General features: G+C 50.1%; 1 long non-coding RNA gene across 1 annotated transcript in view; it reads left to right on the forward strand.

Annotated features, from left to right (window-relative positions):
- Positions 1–8,660: 8,660 nt before the first annotated feature.
- The window catches only part of LOC109569665 (uncharacterized), a 49,771-nt gene continuing 39,217 nt past the window's right edge, over positions 8,661–19,214 (forward strand). Inside the window, exons 1-2 of the long non-coding RNA XR_011570919.1 lie at positions 8,661–8,760; positions 13,863–13,977. This is a non-coding gene — a long non-coding RNA (uncharacterized lncRNA). The remainder of the gene's footprint in view (positions 8,761–13,862; positions 13,978–19,214) is intronic.

The following is a 19,214-nucleotide window of genomic DNA, read 5'->3' on the forward strand; positions in this document are numbered from 1 at the left end:
AAAGTTCAGCTAATTTGAATTCCATTAGATCATCCCCTCCCAATGAATTTGTGATTGAGGTCTCTCTGCCCTCAGAGGTAGACAACTGTCCATCAACAACAAGATCAAGGCCAAACTCACACAGCTATCTTGAAGCACTCCTCTTATTATTATTTATTTTCTCCCCATGATCCAAAGTTCCGATTCTTTTCTATGTAGCTTCTGCTAAACTAAAGCACGCTGGTGTCCTTAGTCCCACCCCACCCTACTGCTTCAGCCTCAGCCCCTAACATGTGCTTGCTCTGGCTTCCTTGTCTTTGCTTAGATCCTTACCATGGAGCCCACTCGAGACACTCCCGGGTGACCCTCTAGGTCCCAATTCTCCCAAATGTGCCTTTCATCTGGCAATGCATCGGAAAGCCTATCATCTGGTTCTCCATGCAGTTCAAGTGGCATAGGGTGGGGAAGAAGGCATTTGAAAGAGCTTGCTTCTCAATGATGGAGGTGTGCAAAGAGCAGATATTGTCTTAACTGTTCTGATATTGAACACTGTCATCGCTTTCAGGTGGATAGAGAGTTGAGACTTTTTTGAGTGCTGATGCCGACAAAAGGAAAGGGAGGGGGTGGAATTCTAGTTACTTTTCTTCAGCATGCAAGTGGTCCTTCAAAACATCTCCCTTAAACCTCCAAATATGCTGGCTTCTAAGAAGTGTTTTCCAAGACTGAATGTACCTCTTGATCAGGGTAAGTGATGAAACTTGTACTTAACAGAGGAAGGGGATGGTGGAATAGCTTGTATTATGCATGCTGTGGCTCATCTCCCCCACTGTGCTAATGGCTTGGCCTCTGAAGTTTTGATAATCAGGAAAAGGATCAGGGATGCCAGTTTCTAAAAGTGTAAAGGAGGACTAGTCAACCCAAATGCAGATTTGCTACTGTTCTCACCTTCAAAGAGCCTTCTAGGTAAACTGGACTGGGGAGTTCCTAACTCCTCCCTGGTACCATCCACAGGACTTCCTTAATGGAGGGGGCAACATGGTTGGCTGTAGCAGCCTGAATGGACAGAAAGTTCCCTGCATCTTCACTTCACACTGGCTGGCTTCAGACAGATCCCTTGAGTTTTGGATGAAGCTGAACCAGCTGGAACTTTCCGGTAGAGAGATTTGGAGAGGGAGGTCTCTTCTCATAGGCAGATAGCCTTGTGGCGAGGTAGGGAGAGGGAGGGAGTGGTGGTGTGCTATATTGGCTCAAGGGACTCTTAGGAGAAATAAATCAATTTCATTGTTCAGGTTACTGCTGAAAAAGTCCCAGATATCTCTAATTCCTAATGATGGAGCTAGAACTAGAACACAGAAAACTGGATATTGGAATCGAAGCAATATGATAGATGTGAGCATGAGTATGGGAACCGCACAAATATAAATATGATCAGATCCTTAGTTTTACAACTTCAAGCTCCAAGACTTTTGCACAAGTCACTTAAACTGCCTTCTCTCCATTTTCTTAGCTTTAAACTCTAGTCCACAGAATTTAGTCCAACTCTTTAGTCCATGGACTTCTCCAGGCCAGAATACTGGAGTGAGTAGCCGTTCCCTTCTCCAGGGGATCTTCCCTGAAGAACCGGGGTCTCCTACATTGCAGATGGTTGCTTTACCAGCTGAGCTACCAGGGAAACCCTTGAAAATAGAAAAAATAAGTAATATTTTGGGATTGATTTAGGTACAACCTAATGGGGTGGGCAACATCATTATAGTGATACCCATAAAACAGCCATAAGCATAAGATCATTTATGTAATAGCACCCAGCACAGTGTCTGGCACATAATAGGTTCTCAAAAACTGTTGGTTTATTCTCCCCCTACCCTGGCCCTTATTTAGGCCAAAATAGTTCTGCTCCCTGATGGAGATGTCTTTAGGCCAAGAGGAATCTCTTTCCTGGATTTCTTCCCTGATAGACTCCCCTTGGTTGATTTCCTAAGAGCTGGATTTTTTTTTTTTTCCCTTCTTCCAAACCCAGTACTTTACCTACTGGCATTTTTCTTGGTGCTTGGAGAGCAGACAAGAGACACGGGTGGGACATTTCTGGGCTTCAGCGACCCTGAAAGAGAGAAGACTCAGTTCTTTCAAGGGCTTTGTGACAGCAGCCTACCCCACAGGCCCTCTGGAGCAGCATTAGGGGAAATGAGTCCTCTTCATGCTTGGGATGCCCAGGGATGGGTTGGCAGTGCAGAAGGCGGTTTTCATCTTGGACAGATTCCATGTCGGTCTATTAATTCTCTGGGTCCTTAGCTTGACTGCTCAGACAGGAATTGGGCACCACAGCCCTTAGCAAAGGATGGCAGGACAGCCTGGAAAGCCAAGGTCACCAGTTCCAGTCCAGGCGTGCACCAAAGGATCTGACTGTTGACGCATAGGGCAACCAGAGATGCTATCTGTGAAGGACTAACCTTCTGCAAATGTTTCTGCTGAGTTTCCTAGGTACCCCCAGCCCCTGGTGTAACCACTCAGCTTGATTAGAATAGCAAGACAGAGAAGAGAGGCATTCTCTTGTGGGGGGTGGGGGTTGTGAGGAGAAGCAAAGATACTGAGTCCATCAGACTGCCACAGGTCGTGTAATTATGGTTGCTACTCTCAAAAGTTCTGAGCACACTTCTTCTATTTCCAACTCTGCCTTATTTGTTTGGGTTACATACGGGGTTTGCTGAAAGCTGTTAGGGGTGCCCAAAGTGATCTTGAATGAAGCTGCTTTGGCTTCAACATCAGATACAATAGCAGCCAACTACCACAGAAAGCCTAGAAACAGAAAGCAGCTCACGCAGTTCCAAAGTGTCTCTTCTCTATGTAGTTCGTGTAGTCTTAGAAATAGTGTGGTCACATGAGTTTATGCTTACACATAGCTCATCTCATAGCTCTAAAAACATAGACCTACTCTGTGCCTTTAAAAATATAATCAGCCTAACACTCCCATGAATCCAGTAAGACTTCCTTGAAACACACGATGGGGACGCTTTCTCTGTCCAATGGGCCACATCCAATGATCCCATGTGATAAGCCATTTTCAGTGCAAGAACCCAGGCGGACTCTGTCTCATTGATACTTCTTCTGGCTGCCTGCCTCCCCCACTGCAGCGGCATCCTCACATGCATACATACATGCATTCATGGAGCTAAAAATAAACAGCTGTTGATGGGCTGCCAGAGGGTGTCCTCCGTGCTGAGCAGGCGCCCTCTGCCTTCCTATAGTAGGCAAGGCTTAAGCCACAGACAGGAGTTGAGGGTCCAGGACAGGCTTAAGCTTAAACCAAAATCTCTGAGGCAAGTTACAAAGGCTCAGAGGGCCTGAAGAGGGAGAAGAGAGGGTATTAAAGATCACACTGATTAAAGGTCAGTCCCATGACCGCTCGCTGTCTCTCGGGCCTTGTGCCCCCAATCCTAGTGGTAACCTCTGGAAAATTGTTTATTGGCATAGGGGAAATCACTGACAGGGGATGTTGATAATTAAAGTTGATAAAGGAGACGGACCAGGCATCAGCATGATGTAAATAGCTTTCTGGTCCCCCGCCTCCTCTCCTCCCCTCCTCGGGGCATAAGTTATATGAGCTGGATCTGGGATCCTGTGTAGATTTGGGGAGGGTGATTTGTGTATGTAATTGTATTCCGATCTTCCAATCTGCAAGAATTCTTGCCACCTCCATCACATCCCCAATCAATAAACCCTCTGTCACGCTGAGGTGTGGCATGTCTTCTGCCAAAAACCTCAGATTCAGACACAACACACACTGAGACACACGCTCGCGTGTGCGCACACGCATTCTTTATCACCCTCATGAAACAAGCTCCTTTCAAACTGGTTTAAAAATAGCACTAATCCATTCAGCTCATTTTTCAGGAGCATTATTTTAAGATGAAAAATAGAAGATCCCCTGGTCTTTGAGAGCGAGAAAGGCTAAAGCCTCGCCTAGTCTTAAAAAGTCCTGATAATGTTGCTAGAGACTAAGCCTTTGCAGTCTTTGTTCCATTTTCTCCTCCTCCCATTCAACCAAAGTTGTTTATCGGCTAATACCCTGCCATCTGGGTATTTATAGAGGTGGGTTTCCTTTTCAGGTGGTGGTGCCAGGGCAAAGCTACAGCAGCAAGCCCTTCCCTGTCCCTGGCCTCTCCGTCGGCTCTCCGCTCCCCCCGCCCCCCTGCAGTGACTGGAGGCCGGTGGATTTGTGAATCAGCTTTCTCCTCCCCTACACAGGGGAGCCCCTAAACGCTGCTGGCCATTTGCAAAAGGCTGTGTGTATGTGTGTTTAATTGCAGGTTTATTTGTTCCTGCTCTGGGAAGTCTGTCTGTCTGTAACTTGGATGACTGCTCTCTGGGAAGCTGTAGCTGGCTGATTCCGTGGGCGACCGAGCAGGATGCGTGGGCGCAGGAAACAGAAGAGGGAAAAGAAAGCGGGAGGGAGAGAAAGAGAACGCGAGAGAGAGCGGGAGCCTTAGAATCTGTTATTTGCGTCACTCGAGGAGCCGAGGCTATCTGCCCGACAAACACACAGAATTAATCCGAGTTATAGCCAGAGCTGTCTCCGCTACAGCGGTCAGCTGCGAAAGGGAGGGGAAAGGACGCTCGCTCCGCGTCTGTGCAGAGCCGAGCTTGCCCTCGGCGGCGCAGGGCGTTTGGGGCGGGGGGCTGTCCTGCTGGGCAAGCCCTCGGGGCCCCGCACGCCCGGTGCACACCAGGTTGCAGCCTTCTCTGCAGCTGCCCAGCCCAAGCCTGGGGTGGCGCCCGCCTCGGTCGCCTTGCTTGTTCAGTGGCTGCACCGAACACAAAGCGTTGTCTCTGAGCAGAAGCCTCTTCTCGGCTGAACCAGACCCACCAAAGAGGAGAATCTGCACGTGACGTCAGTAGCTGATGACTGACGCAGGCTGGCAAAGAAGACTCAAGGCGGCTGCTCCGCGCTGCCTTCATGAGTCTATTTTCTCCAACCCCTTCGTAGTGAATTACTAGAACGCAAAACACACACACACACACACACACACAGCGCCTTCAAAGTATACATTTCGAAAGGCGGTGTGTTGCAAACACAGCGAGATTTTGCAAAGCATGGGTGGGAAACGTGGGAAGGGTATGGAGGGTGTTTTTTTTTTTTTTTTTTTCCTTTCCTCATTTGGGAATCTCCAGCGTGGACCGCATTAGACTCTAGAGCTTTTTTTGGAAGCTCCTCTGGGGATGGGGTCTAAGCACCCCACCCCACCCCCATTTCCCAAGCAGTTCTGGTCAATGGAGACCTGCAGCTCTAAAAGAATACAACCACTCCAAAGCCTTCTGGTCGGGGAGACAGTGAGGAGCTTGCAACAGGCGGAGGCAGACGGGAGTTAACGGGAGGGAGGGAGAACACAAGCAATATTTGGGTGTTTTTCTGTTTTGAAAAAATCATCTGCAGTAATGTAAGGGAGTGTGGTGGTGCAGGGAAAAGTGGGGAGGGGGCGCTTAATTCACATCTAATGTTTTGGACGTAACGTTCCAGCGAAATGCCTTTGTGTGTGGAGGTTTTTTCAGTACTTGCTAAAAATAGCATCAGGGTTTGATCGTGTTCCAGAAATAGACCGAGGGCTGCACTGGGATAAAAAGCCAGCGCGGGTGGAAGAAAACCTGGACATCACCGCATTCCTCCCCCCGCCCCCAACTATGTCTGGAAATTAATTGTTGGATTTTTCCTCTCCTCTCTTCTGTCTCCCTCTCTCTCTCCACTTTCTCTTCCCACCCCTGTGTTTCTCTTTCTCTCTCTTAAGGAGTTCCCGTTTGGGTAAGTAATATTATGTCATGTGCATGCCGCAGACTGTGAGTATGAACTGAGGCTTACTTTGTGCATGCCCTGGGGTTCTTTTTTGGCTGCCTTTTCACCCCTTTTCTAAAGAGAAGGGTGGGACTGAGTAGGGGGTGAGGGGTATAGCTGTGTGTGTGCATAATGAATTTGGGGCTGCATGAAAAGGAACCGAAAGGGGGAATTCTTGCAGAGCCGGGAATCACCCTGACCAATCTCTGAATCAATAGCTGCAACTCTCTCTCTCTCTATGGGTCGGCGCTGTTGAGCCCGGTTCTCTCGACTGCCCCCCTCCCTTCCCCATTTTCTCTGTCTTAAAGGGTGTCCAGATACGACTTAATGGGCCATCTCTCCGCGAGATTAATGGAGACGATGCGATATAGATTAAAATTGCATGGTGGGGCTGGGAGGTAAATGAAGGAAAAATCCACGTTCCTTTGACAAACTTCCCTGCTCGCTCCGGTCCGGGAGCTGGAGGACCGCGACCCTGGCGGATCCCGGCTGGCCCAGGGCGCGGTAGCTGTCCATGGAAGGCAGGTGCTGAAAATTCCTTGGTCCTTGGCGAGTTCAGCTCCGAGCGCCAGGGGGCGGGGTTGGCGCCAGTTGCCGATAGCCCCGCCCTGAATGCAGAAGAGGGATACGGAGAGGAGAGGGTTAAGGATGTTCAAAGAGGATAGTCGTGACTTCGGTGAGAGCTTTGGGGAAAAGGAGGGGTGAGTGGGAAGGCAAGGGAAAAAAATGTAAAGGAGGGGGTGCAAAGTGTTAGATTCGAGGATGAGCCAAGGCCCAGCGCTCCAGGAACCGCAAGCCGGTGGTTTACCGGCTTTCTCTGCAGAGGCCAGGCACTATCTGGGTCTCCATTCCCAGGCGCCCGCACCTTCCCGCCAGTGGGTTTGAAAGATTTCTCTCCAGTGATGGTCCCTTTCAAATAAGAGGCTATAGGGTTACTCTATTCGGACTCTCGTCGCTCCCACTTCATATCCCCCACGTTCCCACATTCTGCAGTTCTTGGGAGATGTGTAAAGATGTGTCTGTGCGTTATGGCATTTTTCTTACTATTCCCTTTCCTTCGCGTCCTAGTCATGGGAGCCCCAAATGAGTTGGTGGAATGAATGAATTAGAAGCCAAACCAAAGCACAGGAGTTGCTGGTGCGATGCGCAGAAAATCCAGGCTTGGGAACATCGCCCAGCGCCTTCAAGCCAAAAATGCCAAAGGGTTTCTGAAAAACCGGGTCTGAAGGAAACTAGGGAGGGAGGGGGTTCTTCTCCAAGTTCCCAAATGTTATTGGGGAGACCATCAACTCCCTGGGGTTATGGGGTTGACACAACGTGATATGCACTGCAGTCAACTCCAGTGACTTTAGTTAAACCTGGAGCCAGACAGGTGAAGAGGGAGGAAGGTTATCAGAGGCCAGAGTTGGGGGGGGGGGGGGCGGGTAGGAATAAACATCACTGGGGCACACAAAGACATCCTTGCTGATTAACTCCTCGGGGAGAAATAATAAAAATGCATCCTCAAATTGGCCCACAAGGGTGGGCTGTAGACAGTGGCTGGGGTGGGGGGGTGGTGGTGGTGAAGCTATCTTGTAAATCTGCAGTAAGCTTGTGTGCATGCAGGGATATTTTCTATACCTGTAATAATAATAAAGGGGGGGGGGGAAGGACAGTGAGGTAAGTATCTGTGAGGTCTGGCCTTCAACTGAAAGAGGAGAGCCCAGGTACTCCATCCTAACGCACTAACAGCCTATGGCTTCAGTGACCTCCCCCCCCCCACCCCCCAACTCAGGGCACCAGAGGCGCAGCCCTGGGGTGCGGGCTGGGGGTCGAGTTATTTTTACTTTAGAAGTAGTCTCTCTGGGAAGATTCCCTTGCTGAGACAGTATTCGTCAACTCATAATAGTAACAAGGGCTGTTACTGATGTTGTGGAGAATAACGCAAATAACTTCAACCCACATTTCGTCTTGACAATTCAGCTCAAACCAAAGCCGCTCGCAGCCTCCCGGCCCACCCCTCGGCCTCCTCGTCACTCACCCGGACCCACTCGTTCCCTTTCCCAAGCCTCGCTCCTCTCAGCCCCACAAGTTGCGTGGTTATGTTTACAAATTCTACCACATTTGCAAAGGCAAGAGCTTGGGTGGGGGGGCGGCGCTAGGAGGGATGGCAGCGCAAAAAAACATATGCAACACGTGGAGCGGTGGCAAGGGGGGTCATTAAGGGGAAAGAGAGGACGCCCCATATCCTCATTCCCCCCCCCCCCGGACCCCTCTCCTCATCGCTTTGCACAATGCACAAGTTTACCCCCGAACTAGATCCTATTAAATAATTCAATGGTAGCTGTGTAATTTTGGTTGGAACCAGCACGGATTCCCAAGTCGTGACTGCAAAAAGTGAGTAATGCGCGCTGGCTGCGTCATGGCTCTAGTCACAGTTCATTCCGAACTGAGAAGGAATCGTGACTTCGCCTGGAGACGTCCCCTACAAGGGAGACGGGGAGCGGGGGGTGGGGGGGGACAAGCCGGTGTGGGGGGGTAAGGGAATGGAGGTGGGGGGGAAGACCTATCCAATGAAAACCGCTGCCAGGGGGACTTTTGAACTCCGCCGCTCGCTGTCTGGCTCTCCCCTCTCGGCCCGGTGCACCTCTCTCCACCCTCCCCCTCGCACCCTCCTGGCCGGCGCGCTTGCCAGCGCGCTCGCTGGCTCGCTCTCCCGCGACCCGACGAGTCCTCAACAAGTTGGAGGAAGGCAGGAACGCAGGGGTTAAGCTCGGAGAGCCGCAATTACCAAGATCGTGACCCTCCCACACAGTACAGTAACTTATATACTTACCTGGAAGAGCCCGCTCTACCGCCGGGCCAACACCCGTGGGGGGCGGGGAAGGGCGGGAGGGGAGCGGGCCGGTTGGAGAGGGGCTCCTCCAACGCTGGCTGCAGTGCGGACCGGACCGGCGCGCTCCAGGGACCTGGGGACCCAGGTAAGGAGAAGGGGTGACGGTGCACAGGTCGGCCGGCGGTCGGTCGGCTCAATGGTCGTCTGAGTAGAACTTTTTTCTTTTATTTCCCACCCCCCAGGGGGCCGTGCCGCCGCTGCAGCGGCCGTGGACTGTGGAGCCCCCTCTGGCGCGGCGGACGCGCCGACGCTCGGAGGGTGTGTGCGTGCGTCTGCCGGTCGCCGAGCCGAGGGGACGCCGTGGGAGGGTGGGAGGGTCGCGGAGCTGCCGGAGTGTGATGGATGGGCGGAGGGGGTGGGCCAACACAGACTTGGAGAAGGTCTAGCTGGATTTTCTCTGGGCAAGCTTAAGCCAGAGCTTGCGTGTGCGCCCGCGCCCGCCGGCACGTCGATTCCAGGGTGGCAAAGAACAAATATGGCAACTTTTCGCCCCAAGTTCTGGCGATGTTTTGCAACACCCCACTTAAGCTGAATCTTTCCTCCCCCAGGGGGACTACCCTCGGGGAGGGAGGTGGTCCAAACGTTCCTTTGCCCAAATCCTTCTTGGACTGTGATGGGGCGGGGTGGGTGGGGGGAGGGGAGGAAGACCAGACTGGGGAAGAGTGGCGCTGCCCTGGGGAGAAGGAGGGCCACCCCTCAAAGTTTGACTACGTTGGATGGTGGAGGGGGCCTAAAGGGAGAGAGGGAAGAGGGAAGGAGGGATAACGTAGGAAAGAGATCTCCCTCCTCCTTCCACCCTGGTCTCCCTTCCCCTCCCCTCTCCTTCCTCCAGCAGAGGGTGGAATCTCCCGACGTTGTGGGAGCCGGCGGTCGGAGAGGGGCTCGCCTCTTGTTGTTCCCCTCAACATTCTGCAGAATGGGTAGGGAGTGCGGGGCGGGGGCTGGAGGGTGGGCTGCAGCAATGAAAGGGCACCCGAGGCAAGTGGGACATTAGACACGGAACATCTAGACGGGTTTGGGGGGGGGGGGCGGCTAGGGTACGGAAGGAGGGACTTCACCCTGCCTATCGAGCCTCCAGAACTTTACGGGGAGTGGGGTTCAAGCCATCCTCCTTTTTTTTTTTTTTTTTTTAAAGAAATAGGCTGACTACTGTGCAGTTTGGGTATATTTTCTGTTTATCTTGGCCTGTCATTTTACGTCTGAATCTCCTGGCTTAGGTCCTGTTGGGAGAGGTCGCTCTCTTGAACCCTGGCCCAATATCTCACGCCCTCGCCTGGGCTGGAATGGGGCAGGGGGGCTTGGCCAGATTTTTTGCAACAACAATATTTTAACGTGTTCCAGTCTGGGTTTTGTTAAATAATTAGAAATGGAAATATTTTTTTCCTCCCTCCCCCTTCTGGAAAAAAAAAAAAAAAGGAAATGTGAGCTCTCTCCTGATTGGTGGGTGACGATTTTAGTCCGCACCAATGAGCTGGCGGCCTCGTCTGTATTTATTTAGTGCTCTGGGGGAGTTTTTCTCTTTACGCAGCGCCTGTAGTCACGGCTGGAACCTCTGCTGGGGGACTAGGAGGGACAAGAGGGGGTTCAGGGGGAATCCGAACTGTACCTGTTCAGAGATCCGCGACCTTGCAGCCAGGGCTGGCGGAACCCTGAAAGGGGAAAGAGGGTGACAGGACAGATAGGCGGAGAGGCTCAGGGTGCTGGGGTACCGGAGAGGGGGTGGAGGCTGGGCTCCGGGATCCCTGGTCCCCTCTGTGCTCCTCCTCTCGCCCTACACACACCTCGCTCGAGGCTGTTGCGGGCTGTGTTGGGGGATCGCGGACGGTGTGGAGAAATGGAGGGGTTGGGCGAGGGGTTCGAGGAGGGACGAGAGTCGGGCGGGCGGCGCGCGGGGTGGGAAGGCTGAGCCGCGTTGGAGCGCGCTGGGGAGACCCAGCCTGCTCGGCTCCGGGGTTCGGAGACATCCTGGGCTGAAGGCGGCGGCGGAGGACTGAAGAAGCCGGCAGACTCTGCCCTTCGCGAATCTTTTTGCGGTCTGGGCTTGCTGTACATAACTCAATAGCCGGAAGCCCTTACCCCAAAAAGCATTCGCGGAGGGCGCACTCGTCGAGAAGACGGCAGCCACCAGCGATCGCCGAAGTCCGCACCTTCCCGAAACGGCTTAGTCCGAGCCTTTCCCAGCCCTCTCCCCGTTTTCCACGGAAGAATCAGTCCTTTACCTCGCGTCCTTCCCGCGCTCCCTGAGGCTTTGGTTACCCGCCTGTCCTCCGCGCAGGTCCCCCACCCCCAACTTTTTAATCCACTTTGTATCACAGGGGGAATCGGAGCAGGCAGTGTGCGTAATGTTTTCTGAGAAGTGGGAAGAAGCTGAAATACAATAAAAGTTTACACAAGTTGTGTCTCCCCCCCCCCCCCACCAACAACCTCCGCCCACACCCCGAATAAGCCCATTCACCCACTGCAAAAAAAAAAAAAAGGAATCTGGTCTTAGGGCCAAATCGGTACCTGGAATATGAATCAGTTGAGGACATTTTCTGGTTGTTTTTGACCCATATGATCCAACTCTGCAATATAGGGGTGGGGAAGCCCTTGAGGGAGAGGCGGGAAGCCCTCAGCATCCCCTTTCCTAGTGGGGGACCCCGAGGTGAGGTGAGCCGCGGTGAACTGGGCAGCTCCGAAAAAGAGGGAAAATACCCAGGCACCGCCCGCTCCCCGGAGTCCCTTCTTCCCCCCACACCTGCTTCCAACCTAATTTGAAGCGTTTTGCAGCCTCAGGTCCCCCCCATCTCGCCTTGCTCAAAACTAAGTAACACAGAAAGGGATAAAACATGTGAAAACTGGGAAAAACCCCGCAGAGAAGGAGCATTTGAGAGATGTGGTTGCACCCGAGTCAGCAGCTCAGCAGTGGCAACAGCAGCGCAGTCCTGGCCTCTAAAGAGGTGCCCCGTCCTGGGAAACGAAGCAGAGCTGCAGGGTTGGGGATCAGCTCTGGGTACCCCCCTCCTCACCTCCCCTTCCACTGCTTGCAGTCGTGACCGCTTCGGTTACAAGTGGCAAAGATCAGGCCTTCACCATGCTCTGCGCCCCCCACGTTCTTCGTCAGCTAGAAACACTGCTAGACGCCCTTAGGGACTGAACCAGAAGGACACACAGACACACGGAGGCCCAGAGGGATGGACACGGCTAGAGGATGAGTCTAGGGATATAAGAGTCCGAGACCCGAGGGCTGCGAAGCTTCGCATTTTCGGGGAGGGCCTGAATTTCCCCCCTGCACCCCAATCACCATTCTCCCAGCAAACTAAACGCCCACCATCATTCCCTTCTCCCTGAGCCAAGCATCCAGAGTTTACCCTCTCCCGCAGGAGGAAAAAGGGCTCCAAAGTCCGAGAGTGCTGGACAGAGTCAATCTTTTCTAGCTCAGCCTGCGAGGAGGCACGGAAGGCGAGGACTCCAAACTCCAGGGATAAATCAGAGCCCCTCTCCACAGATAAAAGAGATTTTCTCTCTCCGGTTGCGTTTTCTGAAAGAGTAAAAGGGTCCCTAAGATCTGCAAAGGAGATGGAGCCAAAGCAAAAGCTCTGGGGGATTTCCTGCCTGCCTCTCACCTGGGGCCGTCTGTGGAGCGATAGCTTCGCGGAGGGAAGAGGCGCAAAAGCCAGGCTAGATTAAAAATAGCCTCACCCCGTGTCCCTTCAGCATCTCTTTTGTTTTTCTTTTTTTTTTTTTTGCTTCTTACCTTCCCCTTCTCTCCCCAGCCAGAAAGCCCTCCTCTCTCCAAAAACCGGAACCTCCACCAGGTTTTGGAGAGAGGTGACCTGAGCGAAGTGAACTCGCACAAAACCAGTAAGAGCCGCCTGAGGGAGGGCGGCTCGAGGCTCCCGCGCCCCTGGCCCCCTCACTCCTCCCACGAGGCGAGGTGTGGGGCCGGGGCGCGGGAGCCCACGAGCACCCGGCCGAAGCCGGCGTCGTGCGCGCCCGAGCGAGTCCTCGCCTCGCCTCGCCTCAGCCAGACAACTGTTGCTGCTTTGAAGAGCTACTGCGGCTGCAGCACAGCTGCTGGGGCGCCCGGCCGCACACCGGGGCTGGGGGTGCTCACTCCTGATCTGGGGCGGGGGGCTTGCGGAGTGTGGGGGGTCTCATTCCAGGTGGGATCAGCGGAAAGCACCCCCCTCCCTTCTCCCTTCACCAGGAGGAAAAATTGGTGGCTTCTTGTACATCTTTCCTTCCCTCCTAAGGGCGGCTGCTTCAACCTGAGGCCAGTGAGAGCTGTCTCTCCGCTTTCTCCCCACTTTGCCTTTGCTGAGAAAGGAGGGCAAAGTGGGGGGAGGACCTCTTTGAACCCTCAAACTGCTAACGCACACACCTTTTGGGGAAGAAAAAAAAAAGCCACGTCACCCAGTAAGCCAGGGGCCTGATGGAAACTTCCAGGCACTTGCATCTGACGCAAACTCTCGAGCCTTTATATTAGGGAGAAGGGGTAGTGGTTAGAGACCCTTCCTCACCCCAGTGTGCTTCTCCATGGGGGTGGGAAGTGTCCAGGGAGTCCCTGGGGACACTTGGTGCCCGGAGCCCATCAGCTAGCTTAGTTTTTGCCTATGTCAGAAAATCCAGACCAGACTGGTCTCTCGAGCTGAGGAAGGGGTGAAGACATCACGGAGCCCCCTCTCTATGACCTGCCCCCTGGTGGTTGGGTCAGGCTGGGGGTTCCACGTGCTCTCACCCTCAGGCCCAGTTTTGGTTGCTCTGTTCCTGTGGCTCCCCCCTGCCTCTCCTGCTCTATCCGTGGCTGGAGCCAAGTTTCCTCCCCTTGCCGGGCTCTTTTGCCCCTTCTGGCCTCTTTCCCAAGACCGGTGGTTGCTTTGAATCGCTTCCTTACCTGCCTTAGGCTGGAGGCAGAGGGAGGGACTGAGTCAAAGGCGCTGAGCACACTTGCTGCAGCCTCAGACCAGGACCCTCTCCTCTGCGTCAGGACTCTCAGGCTAGGGGCTGTGTGGGCATCTCTGGAAAGCTCTCCCCTTGCTTCAGCTCCCCTGCCTTGTAACTCTTGGCCCAGATGCACCCTTCTGCCCTTTTCCTTCCTTGTAGTCTTCCTACCCGATGATTTCCTATAAAATGTCCCAGCCCCCAAACTTTCCCATTCTCCTCCAGAGCCAGCAAAGTAACCTTGCCCATCTTTGGCCCTTTCAGGTAGTCAAACCTGCCCTGACACCTGGACGTCTGCATGAGGGGTGGTCACTGAAGGAGGAGTTGTCAGAGGCCATAGGAGCTAAAGAGTCTGTGCAGATGAGCTCTGGAGTCCCAGGTAAGTGCAAAGATACCCCAGCCCGCGGCCCCTTGGCCTGGGCAGTGTGTGTACACTCCCCACTTGGTGATGAGACACAAGGCAGCCAGGGATCCAGTGCTTGGGGATGGTCCTCAATGGCTTAGCATTTGGCAAAGAGAAGCATCCATCATACAGGTGAGGGGGGAGGCACAGTACCCCATGAAGCAGGCCCCTTTCCTGTCTCATCCCCTAGCAGGACCTGGACCTGGGTGTTTGGAAGCTCCCAAGCCTTAAGGATTCAGAGGTGCAGGGCTTCTTTAGTGGGGCCCAGAGTTGCCCCTCTGCCCCCATGTCCTGGGCTATGTCAGGCCTCTTAGGGGCCCAGGAGAGGTGTGGAGTTGAAGGGTAATTTGCTGCTGAGCTTAGTTTTTCTGAGGAAGCCAGTACATTGAGTTATGTCTACTTAACTGGGGTTCATCACAGGAAAGATAAGACGATTTTTAGGTTATTGATTTTTTTTGAGGGGTAAGGCATCAAACTCTAAACACATTTACTTTTACTATTAACCAGCAAAATCCTTTGCTACAGAGCTTTTGTTTAGCTGCTTTGCTGAGCTTCAGAGTCATACTGTGATTTGCATTGGGGAATTCAGTTCAAAGCTAGGCAGAAAATTTTGAAACTCCAGGGCTGTTAGATTTGTGAGGTAGGGAGAAACCGAGCTCCCTATCTTATCCTTGGCTGTTTTGTGAGCAAAATGTAGGAAGCTGCTAGAAATTCTATAGGAAACTTGAGGCTCATGGTAGAACAGAAGCACAGTTCATAGAAGACCTTCAGATCATTATACAACAGACCTATTTACTGAATTAATTAAATGACTGCTACATATATTTTGTGAAATGTTTACTTTTGAGAATGGAACTTTAACGATAAGCTGATTGACTAGAAACCCCTGTAATCCCACCCTGTAAAGTGAGAGCAAGATCTTCAAATCACTGGCTGAACCTAACTTCTCTTAAATTCCCCTTTTGAATATAAGTTTTCAGCATCTGTCTTAGAGCAATAGGGCTGTAGTTCATTCCAAGGGCTTAGCATATCCCCCTTTTCCCCCTTTAACTGATATTTCGGTTGCCTTGTAAGAAAACATCTAAGAAAATAATATAGGGGGTAAGATTTTCTTGCCTGAAGGGTAACCTCTTCTAAAAGCATCTGTTGATGGGTTAAATCTCAAGCTTAAATATATACGTAGCATGTGAAAGCTAGAAAGAGCTACAGATATACAGACCAATACCTTTATTTTATAAATCATGCAACAGGGGTTCAGAGAGATTAAGTGATTTTACCAAGGTCCCACAGCTGGGGCTCCAACCCAGGTTGTTTATTGTCTACTCTACTCTGGATTCTTCTGTCTTCACTCAGTAATTCTTAGCACTACTAAATAATATAGACAGTCCATAAACACAAATTGTAACAGATTCCCTTCCAAATGGCTTGCATTTAGGATGCCAGGGTTCAAAGAAAAGTTTATCTAAAGGTTCTTCTGCTAGCAGTTAGCATTCTGGGGGCATCACTGGGTTAGGCAAGGCTCTCCTCTCTTGCTTCTGACATAGCCTAGACCTCAGTGCCTCCATGTGGGCCTTGATCCGCTAAGGAAGTCATCAGCACAAGAAATTTGCTGTGTCACAGAATCCGAATACTGGTCTCTTCCAGAGTCTCTCTTAGCCTGAAGCAGTTCCACGAGGCCTAGGCCTCTCTCCCTTATTTCTTTCCTCTGGGTGGCAGCTTGAATCTTATCCTTCTTGCCTACTGGGCTTGACTGGGAGTTGTTAGGAGGGTAGTAAGGTCCAGATGAATTCTCCCAGGATTTCTTAATTACTCGACAAGCAAGGAAGGTCCACACAAGCAGCTTTCAGACCAAGCAGGGATTCATTTGATCCTTGTCCCTCGGATATCTTTTAGAGTGCTGCAGGTCACCTGTTCTAGGACACTGGCTTAGTCTGGTCAGTTTTAAGATTTACTGCCAATGCCTGGATCTAACTCAGCTTTGCATATTTCCATCAGTGACAGCCATTTTGATGCCATTATTAATCATGCCTTCAGCACGTAGGAAGAGTAGCCATGCTGTGTGTGCTGTGACCAATAAATTATCGTGGCGGCCTTTTTTTTCATAGACTCTCTGTGCTGACTGTTTCCTCACTTCTCTTTCCGGGTGTGCTCTTACTGGCAACTTCTAACTAGGAAATAAGATGCATTTCTCAGCTTAAAAGAAACAGATTGGAAGGAAGAAAAATGAAATGGAGTGAAAGATACAGTTAGGTTAAAAAACAAATCAAAGAGACTGGCAAACAGTGGAATGCATTAAAAGAGCTAGTTCTATCTGGTCCTGACTACTTGGGTTCATGACCCTGAAAAAGCTATTATATCCTTCCCAGGCTTCTACTCCTCCATCTCTAAAGTTGGGTCCTAGAGCTCAGATCCCTCTTTTCATTCATTCATTCAACACATGTTGAATGTTTATTGAGTCCTTACTATATATCAGGCCTTATTCTAGGCATTGGAGATATAAATAAATTATTCTCCCTTTGATAACCTAATGAAGGTATGGAGCATCTTCCTGGAAAAACAAAACAACAAAAGGAAAGAGAAAAAAGAAAAACACAGATATTTTACATAAAATTTCAAGGCGCTCATGACTTCCCTAGGCTTCACTAGGCCCTAATTAAACATTTTTCATCTAGTTAGTCTCAAAGTCCTATATTTTACAAAATTAAGGTTTGCAGCTTAGGTTGAATCATCAAATCTTGATTTGTAGCTGTTCTTTTTTTTTTTCTTACCTAGCAGCTCTGTGTTGTGTTTTTGGCCTCTCTTTTTTTGTAGAATAAATATTTGGAATTTAGTTAATACTGCAAAAGGCTAGAGTAAATGCTGAACAGAAAATCAGTAACTGAAAGGCAAAGCAGGCATGGAGGTGAGGGACAGAAGCAGATGAGAAGTTTTAATGGCCAAATCTAGCCCAGTCCTGCAGAATTTTGAAGTGACAATCCATCTTTCAGGCTAAATGTTCTTGGCAAAGTCTGGTGATTTGGCGGAGGGAACAGAGGTTGGTGTTGAAGCTGGACAGTGTAATGTCTCAACATAAGGGCTCATAGCAAAGATGGATTTTCTCTGGTGCTTTTGACCACCAGGGAAAATCAGAGATAGACAGGAGAGGGATTCCCTGAGAAGGAAAGGAACAGTCCATTGGTTGGATTATTATGTTGGTAAGACTGGCCCTGTTGGGATGATCCTGTTGGGTTGGTAGGTTGCCTTTTATGGCATAGCTGGGGGCTTTATGGCAGGCAGTGCTGCTGAGGTCTTCAGTAAAGGAGAAATTGGAAGTCTTTAAGACTCAAAGTGGACATGGAGAGGTCAGCATGCAAAGGTTTTGCCCCACTCCAAGTCTTCCAAAGTCTCTTTCTCGCCTGCTGGTAGCTCCCCAAAATTCTTTCCTGCAATGAGGAAGGCCTGGCTTTTTTCATTTAGGGTGAAGGATGTTTATAGACTTTAGTGTGATCAGCTACTGATGCAAGCTTTACGTTCAGGGTGAGCTGGATGCTCTTACTCAGCGCTCCCAGGGTAAATAGCCAGTGGAAAGCACTGCAGGGAGATGACCTTGGAAGTGGAAGGTCTGGATTAGGATCTGAATTTGTAAAGACTTCTGGTAGACTGTGGGAGGATCCGGTGAAGTGTGTGAGTTTCTACTTAAGCAAGAAAGTAACAGATTGCTTCTGCTGAGGCTCAAGAATAGAAAGATCCACCTAAAGGCAAATCAGTCCTTCTCATTTTCCCAATTACCTTATCTGTAAAATGGGAATAACAATAACAACCCTAAGATTCTGGTGAGAATTCAATCAGATTATGCATATAAAGAGCTTCACTCAGTTCTCAATAAATGTTAATTGTTGTTATTATTATGTTTTTCCCCCCTGCCTGACACATATAGCAATGGCATACAAGGCTTATATCATGGAATCTGCAGTCATAGGACCAGAGCTATTCCCTGAGTAACAGATAAAAGATAATCTTTTCTGAAAGCATCTGTCCATTTGCTCCATAGCCTGCCAGTGCCCAGGATTACCCGACTGGGAGTAAATCAGGAGGGCTGATAGAAAAATCTTTTTCTCTACTTGATGTATCCCTACCCAAAGATTATCTCTTTGTTGTTTCATTCCCCTTTAATTCCTTGCTTTCAAGTTCTTTTTAAAAATCTATTGAATTTAATCACAATTGTTTTTGCAAATCATTCCCTTTTTTACTTAAAAAATTTTTTTTTGATCAGAGGGGGAAAAATGACTCACTGAGAATACTTACCATTCACCTTTTATGTTTGGCTTATATCCAGTCCTAAATTTTCCGTTTAGGTGATTCCCACCGAGGAAAGAGTAAAGGAACAATAAAAGGGCAAGAACAGATAACACTATTTGCTATCATCAAGGATGCTTTCTCTTTCCTTTTCACATATATTTTCTCTTCGTTCCTTCCTTCCTCCAGCTTCACTTTTCACTGTCTTATAAATCTTTTTGTCTTCTCTTATCACCCCTCCCCACCTCAAAAAAATCTTTGCTCTCTTCTCTTTGATTCACTTAACTTGTTCTATCCGGCATTTCTTTCAAGTCTTAGCGGAAAGTTGCAGGGTGACGATAGGAAGCATCTGATGAGGTCTTCATGTTTTCTGGGGAATACTAGAAGAAAAGGGCTACTCTTTGTACTCCGGAACCTATAAAGCACATCTGAGGCCATTCCAAAAGATGTTTTTTGCCTTTGTTTGCTTTTTATGTATTTTATTTAATTTTCTTAGAAACAGGTGCCTTCTCCACAGGCCTTTCTGCATTTCCCCCACAGCCTACCATCAACTCTACTCGAAGACTTTTCTTCTCTTTTTAAAAAACCATACTAAAAACTCCAGGGACGTGTCAAACGCAAACTGCACAGTAGTCCTCGCCATCCCTTCTTTGCAGCCTTTCAAGGGGCGGCTAAAAGCAGCATAATTTGAGGAAGCAGTACAACTGCTTGGTCTAAGGCCACGGGCTTTTAGGCCAGTGAGATCTCGGTTTACTTGTCAGTTCTGTTCTTTTCAGCTGCGTGCACTAGACCAAGTTATCTCTCTGAGTCAGTTTCTTCATCTGTAAAATGGGGATATTCAAGTGCCTATTTCATAAAGTTGTTGGGAAGATGAAATGAGATATCAGTTAACACACAATCTGATACTTCAGGTGTGTAGTATGTATTCAACCAATACG

This window comes from Bos indicus, chromosome 15, assembly GCF_029378745.1.
Source record: "Bos indicus isolate NIAB-ARS_2022 breed Sahiwal x Tharparkar chromosome 15, NIAB-ARS_B.indTharparkar_mat_pri_1.0, whole genome shotgun sequence".
Taxonomy (NCBI): domain Eukaryota; kingdom Metazoa; phylum Chordata; class Mammalia; order Artiodactyla; family Bovidae; genus Bos; species Bos indicus.